The sequence below is a fragment of the Pleurodeles waltl genome, chromosome 6 (genome assembly GCF_031143425.1).
Source record: "Pleurodeles waltl isolate 20211129_DDA chromosome 6, aPleWal1.hap1.20221129, whole genome shotgun sequence".
Classification (NCBI taxonomy): Eukaryota; Metazoa; Chordata; class Amphibia; order Caudata; family Salamandridae; genus Pleurodeles; species Pleurodeles waltl.
Genome location: NC_090445.1, coordinates 311992587 through 312015848, shown reverse-complemented (window position 1 = coordinate 312015848; position 23262 = coordinate 311992587).

The window sequence follows — 23262 nt, the reverse complement described above, 5'->3', positions numbered from 1 at the left end:
CAAGAAGCAACAGCTGGATTTGGATAGACAGTCTTTAGAAATAGAGAGGGAAAGACAGAAGATGGGTTTAGATACCCATGGTGGCAGCAGCAGTATTCCCCATAGTCATCCTGCAAAAGAGCATGATTCCAGGAATCTGCACAAGATAGTTCCCCCTTATAAGGAGGGGGATGACATAAACAAGTGGTTTGCTGCACTTGAGAGGGCCTGTGTTGTACAGGATGTCCCTCAAAGGCAGTGGGCTGCTATCCTATGGCTATCATTTAGTGGAAAAGGTAGGGATAGGCTCCTTACTGTGAAAGAAAATGATGCCAATAATTTCCAAGTTCTTAAGAATGCACTCCTGGATGGTTATGGCTTAACCACTGAACAGTACAGGATAAAGTTCAGAGAGACCAAAAAGGAGTCTTCACAAGACTGGGTTGATTTCATTGACCATTCAGTGAAGGCCTTGGAGGGGTGGTTACATGGCAGTAAAGTTACTGATTATGAAAGCCTGTATAACACAATCCTGAGAGAGCATATACTTAATAATTGTGTGTCTGATTTGTTGCACCAGTACCTGGTAGACTCTGATCTGACCTCTCCCCAAGAATTGGGAAAGAAGGCAGACAAATGGGTCAGAACAAGGGTGAACAGAAAAGTTCATACAGGGGGTGACAAAGATAGCAATAAGAAGAAAGATGGTGAAAAATCTCAAGATAAGCATGGGGATAAGGGTAAAACCAAAGACCCCACTTCAAATCTTAAACACTCTTCAGAGGGTGGGGATAAAACAAATTCTTCCTCTTCTTCCCAACCTGCACACATTAAAAAGCCTTGGTGCTTTGTGTGTAAAAACAGAGGCCATAGGCCAGGGGATAAGTCCTGTCCAGGTAAACCCCCTGAGCCTACCACCACTAATACATCAAGCTCTAGTGCCCCTAGCAGTAGTGGTACTAGTGGTGGGACTGCTGGCAACAGTCAAGCAAAGGGTGTAGTTGGGTTCACTTATGGGTCCATAGTGGAAACTGATGTAATCAGTCCCAAGACAGTTTCTGTCACACCTAGTGGCATTGGCCTTGCCACACTGGCTGCTTGTCCCCTTACAATGGATAAGTACAGGCAGACAGTTTCAATAAATGGTGTTGAGGCCTTGGCCTACAGGGACACAGGTGCCAGTTTCACTTTGGTGACTGAAAACCTAGTGCCTCCTGAACAACACATCATTGGACAACAGTATAAAATTATTGATGTCCATAACTCCACTAAGTTTCTTCCCTTAGCTATAATTCAGTTTAGTTGGGGTGGAGTTACTGGCCCTAAGCAGGTGGTGGTATCACCTAGCTTACCTGTAGACTGTCTCTTAGGTAATGACCTAGAGACCTCAGGTTGGGCTGATGTAGAGTTTTATGCCCATGCAGCCATGCTGGGCATCCCTGAGGAATTGTTCCCTCTCATTTCAAGTGAAATGAAAAAGCAAAGGAGAGAAGGCCTGAAAACTCAGGATCCCTCTCCATCAACAGGTAAAAAGGGTATCACAGTATCCCCTAACCACCCTACCATTCAGGATACCATTCCTGTGGTGGGAGAAACCTCTCCTGGGGTGGCACCTGTTCCAAGGGAATCATCAGCTGGCAAAGCTGGACTCCCTGAGGTGGAAGTACCTCTCTGTGGGATAACTAACATTGGTGACAAAAAGAGCACCATTTTAGTTAACATGGAGCATCCCTCCAACCCTCCCAGAGAAACTTTAGTGCAGAAACCCTGCACTACCTCACAACACTTAGGACAGCATCCCTGCCCTAGTGTGGAGCTCATAGGACAGCATCCCTGCCCTGCTCCAACTCAAGAGAAACAGCATCCCTGTTCTCTCTTCCAGCCAAATGGACAAAGTTTTTGCCCAGCTATGGCTTTACTGAGACAGCATCCCTGTCTGGCATTTCCATCATTACAAATAGGTTCAGTGGATAATTCCCACTGCTCTAAACTAAAACTTACTGATAGAAACTCTGAAAATACACCTTCACATTGTTGCTTAGCTAAAAAACTTCAAACAGGGTGGTTTACATCCCCACAGGGAAGTAACCATATAGTGGATGATAAAGGGAGTAACCAGTCTATTGCAGAGCTACTCTCTACTTATCACCACTTAGACAATAAAGTCTCAACTGGCCAAGGTTAGCCTTATTGTCCTTCGTTTGGGGGGGGGTTGTGTGAGAAGGTAGCCTCTTTCTAGCCTTGTTACCCCCACTTTTGGCCTGTTTGTGAGTGTATGTCAGGGTGTTTGTCACTGTTTTCACTGTCTCACTGGGATCCTGATAGCCAGGCCTCAGTGCTCATAGTGAAAACACTATGTTTTCAGTATGGTTGTTATGTGTCACTGGGATCCTGCTGGTCAGGACCCCAGTGCTCATAGGTTTGTGGCCTATATGTATGTGTCACTGGGACCCTGTCACACAGGGCCCCAGTGCTCATAGGTGTGCATGTATATGTTCCCTGTGTGGTGCCTAACTGTCTCACTGAGGCTCTGCTAACCAGAACCTCAGTGGTTATGCTCTCTCATTACTTTCAAATTGTCACTGACAGGCTAGTGACCATTTTTACCAATTTACATTGGCTTACTGGAACACCCTTATAATTCCCTAGTATATGGTACTGAGGTACCCAGGGTATTGGGGTTCCAGGAGATCCCTATGGGCTGCAGCATTTCTTTTGCCACCCATAGGGAGCTCTGACAATTCTTACACAGGCCTGCCACTGCAGCCTGAGTGAAATAACGTCCACGTTATTTCACAGCCATTTTACACTGCACTTAAGTAACTTATAAGTCACCTATATGTCTAACCTTTACCTGGTAAAGGTTAGGTGCAAAGTTACTTAGTGTGAGGGCACCCTGGCACTAGCCAAGGTGCCCCCACATTGTTCAGAGCCAATTCACTGAACTTTGTGAGTGCGGGGACACCATTACACGCGTGCACTACATATAGGTCACTACCTATATGTAGCTTCACCATGGTAACTCCGAATATGGCCATGTAACATGTCTATGATCATGGAATTGCCCCCTCTATGCCATCCTGGCATTGTTGGTACAATTCCATGATCCCAGTGGTCTGTAGCACAGACCCTGGTACTGCCAAACTGCCCTTCCTGGGGTTTCTCTGCAGCTGCTGCTGCTGCCAACCCCTCAGACAGGCATCTGCCCTCCTGGGGTCCAGCCAGGCCTGGCCCAGGATGGCAGAACAAAGAACTTCCTCTGAGAGAGGGTGTGACACCCTCTCCCTTTGGAAAATGGTGTGAAGGCAGGGGAGGAGTAGCCTCCCCCAGCCTCTGGAAATGCTTTGTTGGGCACAGAGGTGCCCAATTCTGCATAAGCCAGTCTACACCGGTTCAGGGACCCCTTAGCCCCTGCTCTGGCGCGAAACTGGACAAAGGAAAGGGGAGTGACCACTCCCCTGACCTGCACCTCCCCTGGGAGGTGTCCAGAGCTCCTCCAGTGTGCTCCAGACCTCTGCCATCTTGGAAACAGAGGTGCTGCTGGCACACTGGACTGCTCTGAGTGGCCAGTGCCACCAGGTGACGTCAGAGACTCCTTGTGATAGGCTCCTTCAGGTGTTAGTAGCCTTTCCTCTCTCCTAGGTAGCCAAACCCTCTTTTCTGGCTATTTAGGGTCTCTGTCTCTGGGGAAACTTTAGATAACGAATGCATGAGCTCAGCCGAGTTCCTCTGCATCTCCCTCTTCACCTTCTGATAAGGAATCGACCGCTGACCGCGCTGGAAGCCTGCAAACCTGCAACATAGTAGCAAAGACGACTACTGCAACTCTGTAACGCTGATCCTGCCGCCTTCTCGACTGTTTTCCTGCTTGTGCATGCTGTGGGGGTAGTCTGCCTCCTCTCTGCACCAGAAGCTCCGAAGAAATCTCCCGTGGGTCGACGGAATCTTCCCCCTGCAACCGCAGGCACCAAAAAGCTGCATCTCCGGTCCCTTGGGTCTCCTCTCAGCACGACGAGCGAGGTCCCTCGAATCCAGCGACACCGTCCAAGTGACCCCCACAGTCCAGTGACTCTTCAGCCCAAGTTTGGTGGAGGTAAGTCCTTGCCTCACCTCGCTGGGCTGCATTGCTGGGAACCGCGACTTTGCAAGCTTCTCCGGCCCCTGTGCACTTCCGGCGGAAATCCTGTGTGCACAGCCAAGCCTGGGTCCACGGCACTCTAACCTGCATTGCACGACTTTCTAAGTTGGTCTCCGGCGACGTGGGACTCCTTTGTGCAACTTCGGCGAGCACCGTTTCACGCATCCTCGTAGTGCCTGTTTCTGGCACTTCTCCGGGTGCTACCTGCTTCAGTGAGGGCTCTTTGTCTTGCTCGACGTCCCCTCTCTCTGCAGGTCCAATTTGCGACCTCCTGGTCCCTCCTGGGCCCCAGCAGCGTCCAAAAACGCCAAACGCACGATTTGCGTGTAGCAAGGCTTGTTGGCGTCCATCCGGCGGGAAAACACTTCTGCACGACTCTCCAAGGCGTGGGGGATCCATCCTCCAAAGGGGAAGTCTCTAGCCCTTGTCGTTCCTGCAGTATTCACAGTTCTTCAGCCTAGTAAGAGCTTCTTTGCACCAACCGCTGGCATTTCTTGGGCATCTGCCCATCTCCGAGCTGCTTGTGACTTTTGGACTTGGTCCCCTTGTTCCACAGGTACCTTCAGACAGGAATCCATCGTTGTTGCATTGCTGATTTGTGTTTTCCTTGCATTCTCCCTCTAACACGACTATTTTGTCCTTCGGGGAACTTTAGTGCACTTTGCACTCACTTTTCAGGGTCTTGGGGAGGGTTATTTTTCTAACTCTCACTATTTTCTAATAGTCCCAGCGACCCTCTACAAGGTCACATAGGTTTGGGGTCCATTCGTGGTTCGCATTCCACTTCTGGAGTATATGGTTTGTGTTGCCCCTATCCCTATGTTTCCCCATTGCATCCTATTGTAACTATACATTGTTTGCACTGTTTTCTAAGACTATACTGCATATTTTTGCTATTGTGTATATATATCTTGTGTATATTTCCTATCCTCTCACTGAGGGTACACTCTAAGATACTTTGGCATATTGTCATAAAAATAAAGTACCTTTATTTTTAGTATAACTGTGTATTGTGTTTTCTTATGATATTGTGCATATGACACTAGGTGGTACTGTAGTAGCTTCACATGTCTCCTAGTTCAGCCTGAGCTGCTTTGCTAAGCTACCATTATCTATCAGCCTAAGCTGCTAGACACCCTATACACTAATAAGGGATAACTGGGCCTGGTGCAAGGTGCAAGTACCCCTTGGTACTCACTACAAGCCAGTCCAGCCTCCTACACATAGCTGGACTATCCCCATGTGTGCCGTTAGTTGATCTTTGGCTTCTGGTCAAATCTGCTTTGAAGGATACTCTGTTAATTCAAGGGTTGGCTCCACAGACTCATGACTAGACCTGCACGTAACTGTGACAAAATGGTGGCCAATACTGACACAGGTTACAAATGGCCACACACTTGAACTGGACACCTTTGTGCAATGAACCACTGGACATATGTGAACACATGCAGCAGGGTCTGCTGGTCCTTCACAGCCACAGGAGAAACATAGGTCATTTATATGACTCAAACTGTGGTGTACATAACAATTTTAGGCTTGGATTTGAGACTCTGTGTCACAAACACTGTACTTACCTAGCATGTTCAAATGCCTGACTCGTGGGTAGTTTACACACAAGTGACCATGAAGCAGTATCCAACATTTCATTACATGTGAGGGGTAACAGATCTGACATAGCCATTATCATCTGTCCTCGATCTTTCTTGTGTATAGTTAGTCATGTGAAATGTTTTGTCCCCAAAGTCAAGGAAGTACACACAGCATAAGACGCAACAGATATAACAAACACATATCACGACTGATGTACCTCAATTAATGGCATCTGATGGTTACACATATTTCTAACATATTCATACATGCACATTACACCAAACTTTTCTCATGACATTCCCACAGAGGCACAACAATAATTTGAGCAGACAATGCATAGACATAAACACACAGGCCATGAGTCTATTTGTTTAGTAGTGTAGTCTTTCTGCCCTCTATTGATGCAACACCTGCTCAAACTTGAAAATATATATTTTATTTCCTAAGTTTGTGTTGCTGTTGCGTCAGTTAAGAGAGCTAAACCTGCACAACAACATGAGTATTATGGTCCACAGTAGTATGGTCTGCCACATGTGCCCAAACACTAGAACACACACTGCAGGTCATACCATCCTATCTTTCTATAGTTATAGGCTGCATGCATGTAAAAAATTGAAAAATCACACAAAAACAGTTTAAGACAGATTTTTTACGCAAACGTGTCAAAAAAGACGCATATACGTCAAAATATAACGCATATGCGTTAAAAAAATGACACTCACACACATTATACATCAATTGGTCCCTAGCGTTAATTCCACCACCGCACCCCAGGAAAGCGACAAGACAGGAAGTGATGTAATATGATATCCTATTTGCAGAAATGGTACAGTGGGTGTACTTTCACTTTCACTTTGCAGTCTCTGATTATTCTAGACTGTGTGGCTGTGTCTTGAGTTGTCCCTGTGAATATTGTGAATTTGTCTCCTGTGTGCTATTGATATTGTATTTTGGTGTTTTGTAAGTGTCTGTGGTATCCTGTATTAGTGTTTTTTGTCATTTATTGTAATTAGATTTTTCTTTGTACTGTTGGGAGTCTGTTTGTGGGTATTGTTAGTTGGGGTATTGTTGGGCTGTCTGTGGGTTAGTTAGGTTTCCTTTACCTACCTCATTTCCCTGTTTTTCCCTCTTTACCCTTTTCTCACCTAATTTTGTTGAGATGTTGGGAAGACCATGTCTGGGGCGAATGGGTGAGGAGGAGCTAGGGGTATTTGTGTGGCTGGTGTGCCACTTCCTCCCCCTGATGTTGGAGGCAAGAAGGCTCCACCTGCGGCGCATATTCAACAGCCAGCGCAATGACCACCAGCTGAAGCATCGCTGGGCTGACCTGGTGGCCCAAGAGCAGGACCTGCTGGACCACATGGGTGTGGTGATTGGTAGCCCTGTTTGTGAGTACAAAATTGACTAATGTGTACAGTACACTGCTCTGGAGTGACAGTAGCAGATTTTGTGACATGCTGCATGCAATGTTTGTGGACATGTGGAATGTAAGTTGAACAAACTGTGGCGCTGATTTATGCAATTTTTGCAACGCATTACCGTCATTTGTTGACGCAAAAGCTGGGCAAACTTACAAAAGACAAATTTATCTTGTAAAATAGTGCCGCTTTTGCATCAATAGATGATGATAATGCGGCACAAACAAAATTATGAATCAGGGCCTGTGAGTGTACCCGGAATGGGATGTATTTCACATGCTAATACAAGGATCCAATGTAGTCCCCATTTTTTTTAACCATGTCTGAACAGTATTCATGGCCATGCCTACAACGCTCTTCCTAACCTCTGATAATACCTTAGGCCGATATTTCTACATTGTTTGTGCTGCATTTGCATTATTTCTGGATGCAAAAGTATAGCACACTTGCTACAATCAAATTTATTTTGCTAATTTCCATAGCTGTAGCGTAAACAAATGAAGCAAATGCAACACAAAAAAATGACACATCTGGCCCTAAGTTCATTGTTTCTGTGTGTTTACGTCTGGACAGATAATCTTTCACATGGCCAAACCCAAATGTGCCAGGATGCTACCAGATTGCAGTATCACAAAACAGGTTCATCTCGTGGCTTTTCGGAGTAGGCGTTGAAATCCTATCATTGAGTAGCAGGGCCCAACAACATTTTTGGCGTGGGTGCAATTGCTGGTACTGAGCTAGTGCAGTTACCATCTGTGTCACTTTATAGCCAAACTATTTTGTAAAGTGAATGGGTCATCATGGGATCCCTGCTCTTTGTGAACGCATGGTCACAAACTATTTATTAGCATGATGTTGTGGAAGGGACCACTGACTGCTTCCATTTTACCATTTTAGTGATGAAATAGGTTGTTAATTTACTTTTATTACACCCCTGCTGATATAGTGCAGCATATGTACAATTATTAACTTCTCAGTATTAAGGCTGTCACAGACATGGTGGTACGCTAAGATCAGCAGGCCAGCCTTCCTGTTAGTGCCGCCATTCCTAAGGCGCTTTCAAATAGAGACCTACCTCATCATGATTGCAGAAGTAGGACATTTGCTAACCCATGTTTTTATTAGCGGACAGTGTCAGTTTGGTTGTTCTACCACTGATCACACAACTTGCCAATTCTAAGTTACTGATTCTGGCAAAGTGTGATTTACAATACCTGATATAGATGCACAGGGCCCAGAGTAACACATTTAGGGGGTCATTCCGACCCCGGCGGTCAAGGACCGCCGGGGCCGGGGTCGGCGGGAGCACCGCCAACAGGCTAGCGGTGCTCCCCAGGGTATTCTGACAGCGGCGGTTCAGCCGCGGCTAGAAAGGGAAAACCGGCGGTCTCCCGCCGGTTTTCCGCTGCCCTGTAGAATCCTCCATGGCGGCGCAGCTTGCTGCGCCGCCATTGGGATTCTGACCCCCATACCGCCATCCTGTTCCTGGCGGCTTCGGCCGCCAGGAACAGGATGGCGGTATGGGGTGTCGTGGGTCCCCTGGGGGCCCCTGCAGTGCCCATGCGTAAGAGGGCCCCACCCTGAATTTCAGTGTCTGCTTAGCAGACACTGAAATTCGCGACGGGTGCTACTGCACCCGTCGCACATCCTCCACTCCGCCGGCTCCATTCGGAGCCGGCATCCTCATGGAGGGGTGTTTCCCACTGGGCTGGCGGGCGGCCTTTTGGCGGTCGCCCGCCAGCCCAGTGGGAAACCCAGAATACCCGCGGCGGTCTTTTGACCACGCAGCGTATTCTGGCGGTTCCCTCCAGGCGGGCGGCTCCCGCCGCCCGCCGGGGTCAGAATGACCCCCTTAATGTGCAATGACTACACCTGTGCCCATGCATTTTGTCAAGGATGATCAAATTAGACACTGTCAGCATACATCTTTTTGTTGTTTTGAATCAGAAAAGTGTCCAATCCATGTTTAGCGTAACTTTGTCATCAAGTAACACACAGGATCTCTGCCCTCATATTATCATAGGGGGTATATACTGCTCTGGGTACATTGCCAATGTGGCATATGTAACCTACATACAACACAGGCACACACATAATGGACCATTGAAAGCACAATAATTCCTGAACAAAGCTCAACCCACATGAGCATCACACAGTTAACTCATTGTCCAATAATGCACAAGCTACAATACCTGAGTCACTGGTATTGCAGTGCACCAGGAATGTGGCTTTGCATGCCTCTCATAATAACAAATGATGAAATGGAGTACCCTCTAGAAGTCATTATGCACAAAACTGAGTATTCATGTTTGGCACCACATGATTGTTAGGGCCAGTGCATGTGTGCATATGTGTGTCTATCACTCACTGGAGTGACTGTGTCAATGCATGTTTACATGACTATGTCTGTTGGTGTGTCTACATGCCTGATGTGCTGCTCTATCATATAAAATGTCACACACAGTAATTTGTTGATCCAAGTTTTGTACAGTGAGCAGACATTAAGCACATTTCACCCTTCCATGTTTTACAGGTGGACCCGCCCCATATGCAATTGGTGAAGTGGCTCGATTTGCGGACCCAGACGTATCCAGTAAGTGTTAATATGTTTGTCCTGTGTAGTGTTTGCAGCTGTTGTGTGATTGACTCCTGTGTGTTGGACTCAATGCAAGGTATGATGTGCTTGCACATGATCTGATATGTGACTTGACTGGAGGTTGACATTTTGTTCCATGTTTAAGTTGGACATTCTGTGGCAGAGAGTTGTATATTGGGAGTCGAGTGCTGTGCTATAGGCATGGGCAGGTGAAAAGGATGATTTTTTGCTACATGTATGCCAATGATTAATTTGGAGGTGGCCAGTTTCGTGATTTAGTCAGCAAGTCATACCCTGATTCACACAGACCAGTGATGCCGAAGTCTTACCCACAGACTTGAGCATCCCTGTTAAGTAATGAACATGTAGGGCTGTATGTTTGACTTCCTGGCAACATCTAGCTCCATATGTTGTGCTCCGTTTATGTGGCACTTGAGTGAAATGTCATAGGCGTGCATGCAGGTCAAGGCCAGATGAGTGCTTGCATCAATGTGCTTGATTTTGGAAATGTGTCAGTGAGATCTAAAGATGTTGACAATTGTCTGCAAATAGAAAATGAATGTAGATGTGATTGTCCAATGGTTGACTCAGTCCTAGTTGGCAGGCCTCCTTACCTGTGGTGGACAGACTAAACCCATGGACAGCTGTCCAAAGCTTCGTGGTTTTCCTTGATGTTTGAAAGTATGTGTTGCATGTCCATCCCCCCTGAGGCACAGGGTTAGTGGTAGAAAGTATGTGTACCTAGGTGTGATGATCACAGTGTATATGACAGACATGTAATTCAAGCATTCATGTGTTCCAAACTACAATGCCTCCTCATGATTACCAACTGCATACCATCCTGGCAGTTCTATATACAAATCACAGGTCTTGTGTGCCTTGAATTTGATCCTGAAGATAGTGATTAGTTGGCCTGGCACATGTTGAGTACTTGAAGCATTTGTTATGTGACTAATAGTAGTACAAATATGCACAGATCATTTAATTAAGTACACACCTTGTTGTACATTACTGTGCTGTTAGATAGTTGATGTGTAGGCTGCGTTGGCATGTCATTCCTCAGGGACATTCTATCATCTGTACTGTGATGTGGACAGTATGTGCTATTTTTGATGAAGTGTTAGAATATCATCTGTACATGTATCACACAATGATGTCACTAATGTTTGCCTCTCTCTATTTTTACAGCTGCCAACATGAATGTCCAGGAGATCCAGGAATTGGTGGGTAGTGCTGTACCGCCAAATACTCGATGTGGCGGCTGGGTTCCGCAAAATGGCAAGCAGATATCATCATGAGAGAGCCACAGGGGTATGGAGGGCATTTAGCTAAGGGGTCCAGCATTGCCCACTACTGCCACCACCACCACAGCTCAGACCACACTGGCCCCAGGGATGACAGCCACTCTAGCCGGTCCCTAGACCTCATCAGCCCAGGGCCCACAAGCAGCACCTTCTGCACCTCCCCCTCCAACCACAGCACCAGCACCAGCATCTACAAGTGCTACCCAGATGACCCCAGCTGCTGTATTGGACATGACTGAATTCCAGACACTACAACGTGACATGCAACGTATGTTACGCCAGATGGACAGGCTGCAGCAGGAGGTGGCCCGCAATAACAGGAGACTGCCGAGATTAAGAAAATCCTGCAGAGGGCCAATTTGTGACTTGTTGATCCTCACCCATAGTTCCATCCCCTCTCTCCTCTTTCCTCATTCTTTTCTTTAGTGGGTTTAGGGGGCTTAGTGTTAGGTTAGAGTAGGATGTTAGTTTAGTTAGGATAAGTGGGTTGGGGTGGAGGGTGTTATATTATTACATGTTTGTTTGTGGGTCGGTGGGTTGTTTGATGATGTTGGGGTTTATGTGTATAAAAAAATATATATATATTTAAAATAAAAAATATATATATTTGTCTAGGATAAGTTAGTATGTGTTTAGGTTAGTATATGTTGTCCTACATGTGTCCCATCATAGAAGGGGGGCGGGGCGTTGATGTTTAGAGTGTTTAGTTACATGTGTTAAGTAAGTTTAGCTTAGGGTAGTTAGGGCCAGTTGTGGGTAATGTATAGTTAGGATAGGTTAGGTTAGTTTAGGTGTTTTCCATAGTTTAAGTTTCCTTTCATAGTGATATAATAACGTTTTATGTACTCCTTTACAGTATGTGTCATATGCTTGGGGATCAGGGCCTTTGCATGAGTGTACAGTGTCAATTTAGTATTTGCATTTGTGTTCCATCCTGCATCCAAATCCCATTCTTGACATGGTTATTCCCACTTCCAAATGAGCTGTCACATTGGCAGCTACAACAAAGCTACTTCTCTATGCATCTGCCATCCATTGCACCCACCAGTCAAGGTAACTATGGTTCCCAATGTGTTGTAAAGGTTGGTGTGATTTTAAATCTGTCATCGTTTGAGTCCTGTGTTGGAATCTTGGGCACTGTGGGATGTCTGCCTGCAGCCTGATGTTCATGTGAACCCTGATAAGCTGAGTGATGTCATAATCTTATGAAGTTCTGTATACATAACTCACACCTATCATTTCTTACATTGTACTCTCAGGTTACATAATTGTCCATACACTCGTACACATCCATTCCTGCTGTATGGTGTGTGTGTTTGTGATTAAAGTTTATAGTCAGATGTCACATACATAATGATTGTTTGAAGGGAATGTGGGCCACATTGAGTTTCATCTTGTACATACTTTGGACCTGACATATTCAGTTCTACACAGCATTATACTGTTTGTGATCTTTTAACATCGGATATAAGCCTAAGGAAGCACAGATGATGATAAAATCCAGACCCCTGTGCATAGTTATCAGCCCACATGCTTTGTATACTGTTGTATTGACATTCTGTGGCCATTGGCATGTTACATACATCACATGTTTCCTACACAGTCACAATAGAAGGCTTCACACTAATGGACTTACAATCCTGGACTATGTAAATATTGTGCTACAGCACTTTAAAATAAATAGCACTTACACAACCACTTTGTCTCTGTGTAATTACACAGAGACAAAGTGGTTGTGTAAGTGCTATTTATTTTAAAGGATGGATTTACAATCCTGGACTATGTAAATATTGTGCTACAGCACTTTAAAATAAATAGCACTTACACAACCACTTTGTCTCTGTGTAATTACACAGAGACAAAGTGGTTGTGTAAGTGCTATTTATTTTAAAGGATTGACTTACAATCCTGGACTATGTAAATATTGCACTACAGCACTTTAAAATAAATAACACTTACACAACCACTTTGTCTCTGTGTCATTACACAGAGACAAAGTGGCTGTGTAAGTGCTATTTATTTTTAAGTGCTGTAGTGTAATATTTACATAGTCCAGGATTGTAAGTCCATTAGTATGACGCCTTCTATTGTGACTGTGTAGGAGATTTGTGATGTATGTAACATGTCAATGGCCATAGAATGTCAATACAACAGTGTAGACTATTTCCATAGTCCAGGATTGCAAGTCCATTAGTGTGACACCTTCTATTGTGACGCAACACAAGTGCAATGGTGAGGGACATTTCATTGGACATTCTGTGGTGAAGTGTCATTCAGTGCAGAAGAGCATGAATTGCCAACGAGGTAGTGAGAGACAATTGCAGTGCATAGTGGTAAGGTAAACAGTGTGCTGGAGAACAGTGCATGTTACCAACTTTAGCAAGACTGGCATGTTAACAATCACAGGACATAGGAAATCAGTGCCCATGTGGCATGGACTGGTGCTACCGGGTACTCTTACAGGTGAAGGTGATCTGTTCCACGTCCTCATCTTCTGATGTGTATGTCGTCTCCTCTGCCCTTGGTGGTGGTGAGTTTGAAGGGGCAACACACACTTCAGTGTTTGAAGACGTGGACTCAGACTTCCCAGTAGCTACCAACTATGGGGCTATTAAGGGTATTAATGCAGCAAGGAAGAGCTGCTGGTTCTTGAGTATAGCAGCTACATCGCTGTGGTAGGCAGCCAGGTCGGCCCTGAGGGGGTCACGATTGTAGTCGTGCACTCAGTGAAATGTCTGGGATGCCAGGTGTTGTGGCAACTCCCTAACTACTGTGGTGAAATCCCTCATACATTGTTGTAGTCCTTGTAGTAGGGATTGTTGCACTTGCATGGCTGCTGACTGTTCTGCAGATGACATCATGCACATGCGCATCCCCTCAAGGCTGGCTGCCATATTTTACATCCCCACCTACACCTCCTTGGCCAGCTCCCGCTGTACTCCCACTACTGTCCTCTCAAAGGTGGTACCAGTGTCATCAGAGTCCTCATCTGGGTTGGAGCTGGCAGGTCGTACTATTGATGTGGTGGGTGGGTCCTCTGTGATGGCTGCTGCGTCTGTGCTCCTCCTTGCGACTGATGTTGAGGTCTGGAGGGTTCCAAGAACATCTTGAGGGTTTGCTGGCTAATGCTTGTCAGCTCATCATCCATGTCATCAGGGAAGTCCAGGACAGGCATATCCACAGGAGAGCCATCGTCCTCTGCAATGAGATATTGTACAACTAGTGTGTCTGTGTTTTGGCAGTTGTAATGTGAGGTCACTGACTTCCTATTAGTGAGACATTGTAATCTTGGTTTCTGTTCATTGTTCCTGTCATTAATATTAGCATTCTCACAGGCTTATACCCCACCTGCATGTCACATGTAGTGAGGGCAGTTTGGGGATTTGTCTGCGTCACATTCTCTAGGTGGCGGTTCTGTCTAAATTGTGTGTTGGCACCTTCTTGTTCTACTCAACCCTCCCTCTACTTCCATTAGCATGGTGAGGCCTTGCAATGGCTGTGGGTGTTCTGATGCCACTTGCACCACACTTAACAATATGGGACTGACCCAGTCTCTGATATTTCACATACACCTATACTTTGCTGAGACCAAGCACATACTATGTATAGCATTGGCATGGCACGATACAGGTGTCAGCATTGGTAGTGTGTCATGTCGATGTTTGCCAATGTGTGCTACATTGCATTGCACTGATGGGCCTGGCAGTGTTCCATCTCCTCTTATGACTGTGCGGGTGTGGTTAACTAGCTAGACACATATGTCCTCCTCAACAATGCTGTTGTCGTAGCAGTATGACAGTTGAGATGTTGCTAGGTGGCATTGCAGCTATTGTAACACAGGCTCGGGGTGGACCCTGGAATGGGCAGCAGGGCTATGACAATACTGCTGTGTACTTCAGAATGTAAGTAACAATACATGATGTTTATTGCTCCTATAGACATGAGCATTTGACAGGATTTACACTTCGGTAGGAATTAAAGGGGATTGATAACATTGTCATCCTGAACCCTCTATTTTGGGTATGTTTGATCCATGCGCACCTAACTGCCATTTGCTACTTGACCAGCACACACAGCACAGGCAATAGTGGGAACTGTTGTCAATGGTACATGCCACTTGCGGATATGGCCTGAGACTGGGAATTGAGCTCTAGTTCATGTTGTGACAATATCAGCTGTCCTGTGACAGCAGGCCAGTTTTACGTTCTACCCTACCCTCCTGGACTGGCTTGGCCTTTCCAACAGCCCTGGCATGGCAGGGTACCCCCATGCAAAGATTGTTGGTGTAGTAATGTGCTGTGCCCCTGGTTTCCCCTACAGAGCCCTTGCACCCGTCCCGTTCCTCTTTGCCCTTTCCACTGCCTGATTTCCATGGCTGACATGCATTGTGTAGTAGGTATGTACCTCCCCCTGCTTGCAGTTAACATTTAGGCATTTCTGTCCCCCATGCAACTTACCCTGCATCTGTGTTGTTTCCTGGTATTCTGCGCTGTCCTGTCCTTGAATTCCTGTGATGATCTCCTCTGGGATGACGGCTGCCACCATCTCCTCCATCTGGTTCGGGGCCTCCTGCGGTGCTTGACTCCCACCTCCAGTCTGCAGTGCTGCCTTCCTGTTCCTTGCCATTTTTTCCTTGGTCCTGCGCTTGCAGTCATTCCAGCGTTTCTGGCACTCAGTGACTGTTCTCCGTACCTCTGCCACACTGTTGATCTTGCCGACAATTTGTTGCCAAATTGCCTCTCTCCTCCCAATTGGCAATTTGGAGGTGACAAAAAGTTGATACTGGTGTTCTGTCACCTCTCTGACCAGTATTTCCTCTGCACTGAAACAACACTTCCTTTTCTTCTTCTCCCTCTCCTGGGTCTTCCTGGGTCCTCCTGGCTGGTTCCTGGGGTCTCTCCTGGCTTCTGGGATCTATTTTGGGGCTCCTTAGCACTGTTTGCTGCGTTTGTGCTGCCTTTTGACGCTATTGCGTGGAAAAATGGCACGTATCTGGTTTGCGATTCGTAAACCGGATTAGAGTCATTTTCTCCACGTTAACGTCGTTTTGCTTTAAGACGTGGCACAATAGTTAGAGTAACAAAAAACTTACTCTAAACTGTGGTTTGCGCCACAGTGCATCAGAGAATAAATTTGACGCCCGGGTGGCACAAAGAAATGGCGTTAGCCGGCATTAAAGTTTGTGACGCAAAACTGCGTTGCCACAGTTTTGTGTCAAAAAGTATAAATATGGCCCATATTGTTCTGTTGGAGTGCCTCTGGCAGGAGCCTGTCTTCCAATGGCAATGCATCTTCAAGGGTAGTATCCCTTGGGACATGGGTTGCCAGAGCATTGCATAGTTGTAGGTACCTGAATGTCTCAGTGCCTGCCAGGTCAATCTCACGCTGATGATCCTTGAGCGGTTTAGGGCCACTCTCACCCTACACATCATTTAGTCTACTAATGCCAATTCATTCTTATTTTCCAAATCCCTCCTCCTGTAACATATCACAGTCCTACTGCGGAATTCCTTTGTTAGCATCCCATCCCACTCTAAACGCTCTAATGTCCAGTCACAGATCCGAACATCCATCAAAGTGTGCTGAGAAAATGAGTTCCTGCTTACACATCTGTATTGTGTGGCTTGATAGCCCCTGGAGCCCTTTGCATGTCTGTCTAACCTCAGTGAGGGCTCATCTACAAAAGCAAAGGCATGTTCCTTAATTCTGACTAGTTAAGAGGCCAAGCAATATGCCTGGATGCCCGGGACAGAAACTACCCGTACCCCACATAAACCCTCTGACCTATTTCCCAAGGATGATTCTAGGTGGATTTCCACTCCAAAGCAATGTCTTCATCTCAGTTTCCACCCCTCTGAAAAACTCTGTCGGTATTCATTTAGGGGTATTTTGGAGGACGTAAGTACATTTAGACAAGGAAATCATCTTAAACTTTCCCCAGGAACAAAAACAATAAGCTCCAAAAGTATGAGACATAACAGAATTTGTCAAGGACTGTATATAGATTTCTACGAAGGAACTCCTTCCTGTCCCCCTAGCAAACATCATCATGCAGATAATATTTTACTTCATCTGAAACTCAAACATAGACTGAGTGAAAAGAGAGGTGATGTACTCATGAGAAGTGCGGTAAAGTAGTGCTAGGCATTGCCACAATCCTGAGAGGGCTCTTCCTGTGCCACTACGTTAAGAGCACACTGCCAGGAAAAGATGAAAGCTACACTTCCTGTGATGTTTATTCCTACTACCAACATTGAGGCACCTCGAATTGGCAGAGTGGGTGAGCACCATTCCATACAAATGGATCACAATACAGTACTATGCAGAAGATAGAAATTCATAAAGGCCATTATTGTTATATTTAACAAAAATCCAATCTAAGGTTAAACTAGGACTTTTATTAAATCAATTGGGATTATAACATTTAGGAAGTTGCCCTTCACCTGCCTGGACTTTCAGACAGCTAATTAGCATTAGCCTCTAGCAGCTTCTAGCCTGTCTTTAGCCCTTAATAGTGTGTGAAATGCCTCTCAGGAACTGCACAATAAGTTACAGTGATTGAGAGGTTTAACAGAATGAGCAGAGATCGCCTATCAGAGTTGAGCAGAAGTATGGGGCCTGCTATCCTGTTGGTATAACAGTGACAAATCTTCCATGGCAGGTCCCTCTGAGCCACATGTAAACATTTGTGCTCTTGAAAATGAGAAACAGGACTCCTGGGCAATTATTTTGCATCCCCTGTCCCTGTGCTGCAGGGCCCTGATTTTGCCTTACCAGACTCCTGTCTCATAGTTTGTTGGGCATATGGGGCATGCTCCAAACTGGTTTTTGGTTTTAGATGTGGAAGCCCACTACTGATTACCATATTACATACCCTACACGCCCCTCAATGTTGAAGTAGAGTGTGGTCAAATACATTTGCCATCTTGAAAAAGCTCTGGGTCCAAGGCATTTTGGAAACTGCTCACAGTAAGGCAAACTGAAACTACTGAAAAAGTGGATGAAGTTCCCCTATTGGTTAGATAGTGCCCAGGAGCCACCCCACCCACTAGCTGCTGCTCGCATAAATATGGCATCCCTGGGAACCCACCTCTGGAACTGTGGAAGAACAGAAGAGGACTAAATCTGCTATATGTGACCTAAGAGAAGAGCTAAAGGGTTGAACTCACTCTACCTTGTTTTCAGGACAAAGAAGCAGACTTCAAAAATCAGTTGGCTGACCTCTTGTGTGACTAGAGCCACACAACAAGCTGTAAAAGGTCTCTTCTCTAAAGCGTACAAATTATCAGCAGCAACAAAACCTGGATTGAACTTTGCTGTCAGCCTCTGTCTGGCACCCGGAAAGTTTCTAAGTGCCTCCCCTGAGGCCCTGGGGGCTTTAGAAGTATACTTCTGTGGTTCTCTGGACACCAGATGAAAGTTTGGAAATTTAAAAAATCTTTTCCTCCAGAGTACTAGAGCTTCAGGGGAACCTGCAGAAAAAATGTATCCAGCCAGCACTTCCACAACGCCCAACTGAATTTCAGGTGCATTTTGGTTAAAGGCATTCAAAATGTCTAAAAAAAGGACATAGTCCCAATCTACAAGGGAACCGAGAACATTTTCAGCAAGTAATCTCAAAAACTACATAGATCTAGAGAAACCAATATGTTTACATTTTTGGCCTTCAGTTCCAAGGATGTGGCTTCAGTTTCACCTGTGTCCTCTTCAAGGAGGTTCTTCTTCTCAAAATGTGATAACATCTCTTTCTTGTTTGGATTTAGAAAATGTTAAAAACATTTTAACATCCAAACTTCTAGCGTGACCAGTCTACTTGTTGTATCTGACTCTGGTTCCATCGCGATTTGCCTCAAACCGCACCAAGGTCCCGGTCTACTGCTTTGTTAAATTATCATTCATATCTCTAGTTCCCTTGTTTGTTTTCTTGTCATTTTGATATCATTTTGTTGATTACATTTTACTCTATTGTTCTAATTCAGTTGAGGATTTTTATTACTTGTGTTTTGACGTTATTACTCTTTGGGTACCCCATAAATACTTTACACACAGCCCTAATTTAAGCCTGTCTGCTCTGTGCCATAACTACCCAAAGGTATAGTTCAGGTTAATTTAGTTGCTTCAAGCATTCACCCTGGCAAGAGTTGTGATTATTCCTTGACGTGGACAGACACCCACCACAAATAATAATCCAATTTCTTACGGTTTGCAATACTGCAGCCTGCTGCTGCAAGCATTTGTGTATTTCCAGGGCCATCTTAAATGGTGCAGACCATGAATATCAATTCCAAAATACTGATGTACGAAAACGCAAACTCAAAATATTGCGAGTACAAAAATATAAAGGTTGGGAATATTGAGTTTAGGTAATTATTTTGTCTAAATAATTAATTTAGTTGAACATATTACTTAAATATTGTGGTATTTATTATTGTATTTTGTATATTATTTAGGATTTCATGTTCAAGTTCGATTTTTTGTAATATGTAAGATAAATAAGAAAAATGTTCACTTTTATATGTTTATTTTTTCCCGTTGTGTTTTATTGTGGTATTGATTGTGTATTGTTTTATAAAAGACATTTTTGTTGCTTGTTAATGTCTTAATTGAACATGTTAATATTTATTCATTCATTTGTTTTATTGTTTAAAGTTCTTATTTTTGGATCTTTAATGGCATGTGAGTTTTATTAGGGGTCAAGTTGGGTAGTGTTTTAAAATAGAATGCTTACTGAAGTAGAATTTTTAAAGCATATTTATCAAATGTTGACTTTCTAATTTAAATTAAAATTGCATTAATTTATTTGAAATATTTCCTATTATTTTGAGTTATTTGTTTTATTTATTAATAGTAGTTTAAATTAACAAATAGATATATTTTTGGGAGATTAAAACTTTTAAGTGTAACCTATTTTAATCTATATTTTGCATAACATTATTATTTAAATGCAATTTTTTTTATTAATTGGGTGCATAATTTTTTTTTTTAGATCTTTAAAAGTTTGCAGAATTAGATTTTGAATTTGTAAATTATAGGTTTGAAAACATATATATTTTTTAAAAAAATTGTCATTATTAGTTACTTTATTAATGGCAACTTCCCCGAAACCCGATGTTCTTTGGCGAGCAGTTAGAGTAGTAAATGTGCCCCCTAAATATATGCTCCTAACCCAATGGTTGTAGGACTAGATTTAGAATAGTAACTATGCCCCCAAATTATATGTACAATGTTTAAATGTAAATGTGTCCCCCCCTTTACATGCAATTACCCAAATATTTGGTGGCCTGAAGTTAGAACAGTAAATGCTCCCTGTAGTCCCACACTATATGCACTTATACCAGTGTTTGTAGGACTGGAGTTAGAATAATAAATATACCAATCCAATTATAAGCACTTGCCTCAATGTTCATAGAACTGAAGTTAAATTTTAAATGTGCCCCCTCCAAGTTAGTAGGAATAAAGTATGTATAGTAAATATGTCTCTCCCTAATTACATGCAATAACCCCAATATTTGTTAACCTGGAGTTACACTTGTAAATATGCCCCCTGTCAAATTATCGGCACCAAAACCAATGTATGTAGAACTAGATTTACATTAGTAAACATGCCTGTCCCTCAATTATATGCACTTAAACCAGTATGTTTAAGACTACAATTAGAAAGAAATTGGAATAGTAAGTATGCTGCTTGCCCAACTTTATGTACTGAAACCAATCTTTGCAGGACTGGACATAAAATAGCACATATGTCCTCCAACCCAGTTATATGCAAGTACCTTAATGTTTGTTGGACTGGAGTTTGACTAGTAAATATGTTACCCCCAATTATTTGTAAATACCCCGGCATTTGTAGGGCTGGAATTAAATAGTAAATGTGTTGCCCCTCATTTTATGCACCTACTTCAATGTTAGTTACAGTGAAGTTATAAATGAGATCCACCATAAATTATATGTACTTATTCCAGAGTTTATATGAATTTAATTATGGCTGGATTTGGCGTACATGTAACTTTCACAGGTAATTCCTTTTTGTATAAACGTTTTTAGAATTGTTGTGAGTGCTTATGTGCTACAAAATGTTTTAGATTTATATTGAATTTGAGTTTCATACTTAGTTGTTTTCATTTATTTTGTTTATTATTTACAGATCAATGTTTGTTTCTTAAAAATATACATTTATTTAAATTTTAGACTCTACCTAAGACTGGATCCTAGCAGCTCCCAATCCGTGTGACATACAATGTTCAGATAATATAAGAAACTATTGAGAAAACTGAGATACATGTATTCCAGACACCTTATTGTCTGCAGGTACAGAAAAGGACTTTGACACGGTAAGCAGTGATTTCTTAAAAGATGTACTAGGCAAAGTAGGAAAGGAAGAGAAGAAGAGTAATTGGGTTCCAACCAATTACAAGAACATAGAGGCGAGGACTAGCGTGAATGGACTATTGACAAATTGGGAAAGACATGGACCCAGTTTGAAAGACCTAGGAAGAAAACTCAGTGGGTTTCTTTGATTGTAGTAGTAAGACAAGGAATATAAAATTTAGATGTAAGGAAATTGCTATTTTTGTTACTATTATGATGATTACAAAACCTGATTGCAGTGTCAAGTGCTAACTGATAATTAACATTTGACCCTACCGGAATTCAGTCTGTATTGTTGTGGTCAATAATCAGGACTACAATTTTGTTGAAATGTCTTTAGGTACGGCAGCTGAAGAAAGCAAACATTTCTCTCCGATTCCAAGGATCGCTAGAATTGCTTATAATAGTGCAGCCTCCTAAAGCAATCATTTGTATCAGACTGCAGGGGCATATAGGACCTCATTACGAGTTTGGCGGTCGGACAACCAGATTGCTAGGTTGGTGGTCCCAAAAAGACCGCCATGTTGGTGGTCTCTCTGACCACCTTATTATGAGGTAGGAACACTGACTGCCAAACAAAAAAGACAGACTGGCAGCGGCAAGGAGGCCTAGAAATAGGTGGCCTGACCTCCACCCCCGACAGCACTGCGACTGAACACTGACCATATTACAAGTCTAAAATTACAGTGGCCGACACCCATGGCAGTTAGCCAATGGCTGTCCAAACCACGGCGGTTCGTGGTCAGCAAAGTAATATACAACAGCATGGATTTGAAAACAACATACCTGATACTCATTGCACACTGGACACACCTGCAAGAGACCCTATAAAACACATCCCTTCACACATCACAATCCTTTGCATTTACACTACAAGACAACGAAGCCCAAGCACCTTTTTGTGCAGAGTACATAGATTATGCACTCCTTTATTCACAATCACATTGAACACCCTGCACACACATTTGTACATTCATACCCATTGCACTTCCTCTATTTAGAAAGTCACTGTCACCCTTTTTTTTGTTTCACCATGTCACGTTTTTCTGAAGATGAGTTAAGATTCATGGTGAATGAAATCATAAGATTAAAGCCACAATTGTTTGAAGCACAAGTCCAGCACAATCTTCTTAGTTGGAAAATGGAAATGTGAGAGAGGATCGTCAACAGAGTGAATGCCACAGGCACCACCCTGCGCACAAGTCAGTGTTCTAGGGGCACAGGTTGGGGGGTGCATGTTTGCCCATCATGTTGAGGCAACCAGACTGGGAGGTGTTGATGTGGCCACAGTGAGACTCACTGATGATGTCTGACCAGGTTGCCCAGATGGTCGAGAACTGTCCTCCATGTCGTGATGTCCAGGAGTGTTGTTATCACTGAGGGCTTCATCCTGGGGGGTTGTGGCAGTCTCTTCAGTGGCTTCTGTATGGTCAGTGGTAGCATGACCTGTTGATGTGAAAAATACCATGTTACTGGTTGTATTGTGACATCTACCTCCAATCATTTAGAGTGACATTTTATAGAGACCTTGTAGTTGTCTAGCATGTAAACATATTGTGATAGGCACACATGGTAATGGTTGTTTTGACATTACATTTGTGGTGCACGCCATCTCTCCTTACCTGTCACAGCTGCTGTGATGTGCAATACATTGTCCCTTGGGGGATGGGCTGAGCGTGTCAACTTGGCACCAGTGCAGGCCACACAGTGGCTAGTCAAGTTAGGTCTTTGGCCATTTTGAGGCCAAGTTGAATGTGATACAGGCAGGCCAAGGAGTTTGCAGGACATGTGGCAGATGTCATCATGTGGTTAGTGCAGTGTTAATGTGTGTGCTGCCAATACCAATCTTGTTATGCCTCTTGCGGCCTT